Here is a 1,374-nt window from a genome sequence, read left to right on the forward strand (position 1 = left end):
CCCCCCCCCCCCCCCCTAAAAAAACACAAAAATAACGACAAAACATCCACCCCCCAAAAAAACCACAGCAACAAACAAACAAACAAACAAACAAACAAACAAAAATACACACACACAGACACCCTCCCGGTCAGCCAAAATCAGGCTAAATAATAATTTTTAATGTGAAATCCAAATTTTCATACATAATTTCGGCCTTTTGTAGTGTCTCCCTTTAACTTTGCTAACAACAACTAGACGTGCAGGGTAAAATTCAAGCAACGAAAGAAACGATTCTGTTTCAAATTCCCAGTGACCCTAAAGTTTGTGTAAAATTCCACGTGGGAGCTTGTGACGCGTTTTGAAACAACATTCAACTGGACTGTCTGGAAAAGATAAGAATAATATGTTCCAAAAATGAAATAACAGAAAGACTATCGTCAATAAATGGTGACTGTTGTGGCGATCGAACGCAATGTATGGTAGTCTAAGCACTAAGCTGTAAGTCGTCGTGATAAAGGCATGCGGGCAGCTAGTTTGTTAATACTTTCACTGAAAATGAACCTATTATTCACTTCAGGTGAAAGCTTTTAGAGAGGCGGGATAAGATTTCGATCGAACACATATACCCATGCTTTAGCACTTGACTTTGCAATGTAATTGTTCTACGTCATGCATTTCCAATTAAGACAAGGGGGTGTCTGATCGATCTCGACAAGGGTATACTCAGTACATTCGTTACTCAAGTACAGGTACATTATTTACGAAGATATCTTAAGTGCTTTTCTGTTCCTTCGACGAAAGTGGCTAATTAGTGAATTACTGTCAAAGTACCTTGCCAGCTAAAGTATCTTAACGAATGTCTATGGAGTTACAGGGGAAATTGTGTGTGTCCATATAACGTATAAAAGCCGTACTAGATTACCTCTGAGTTGGCGGTGTCTCAGCACCAACCCTGGGTGAGACTTTGGGCCGAGGGAATGCGTGCACATGGTAGTTTTTAACGTGGACTTCTTTTTTTTCTTGTAATAATTTCAACTCAACATTTCCCAAACATTTATGAGGTGATCTGTCTCTGAAGTGGCATTTTGTTTCAAAGTATCATGTTGTTGTAGCTTTCCAGAGCCTCGTTTAATAATAGGGTGCTGAAAGCATATTTTGACTTTTCAATTATCCTCCCCCCCCCTCACACACACAGACATCATTTTATGTTCCCCCCTCCCCCCGCCCCCTAAAAAGTAGAAAATACAAGAAGCTTAAAATGACAACAGAAAAAAGCACACGACACGACAAAAGCTCAAAAGGAGCACAACATAAACCTCATTTAAACGAAAAACAAGACTTTTACATCGGTATCCTCCCCCTACACCTATAAGTAGGAAACACGACAAAATC

The 1,374-nt window shown here is 39.7% G+C and overlaps 1 protein-coding gene across 1 annotated transcript in view; it reads left to right on the plus strand.

Moving 5' to 3' along the window:
* The window catches only part of LOC101864447, a gene marked incomplete in the record, with an annotated part of 31,943 nt that overhangs the window by 23,682 nt on the left and 6,887 nt on the right, over positions 1–1,374 (plus strand).

Source organism: Aplysia californica, unplaced genomic scaffold (genome assembly GCF_000002075.1).
Source record: "Aplysia californica isolate F4 #8 unplaced genomic scaffold, AplCal3.0 scaffold00088, whole genome shotgun sequence".
In the NCBI taxonomy this organism is placed as follows: Eukaryota; Metazoa; Mollusca; class Gastropoda; order Aplysiida; family Aplysiidae; genus Aplysia; species Aplysia californica.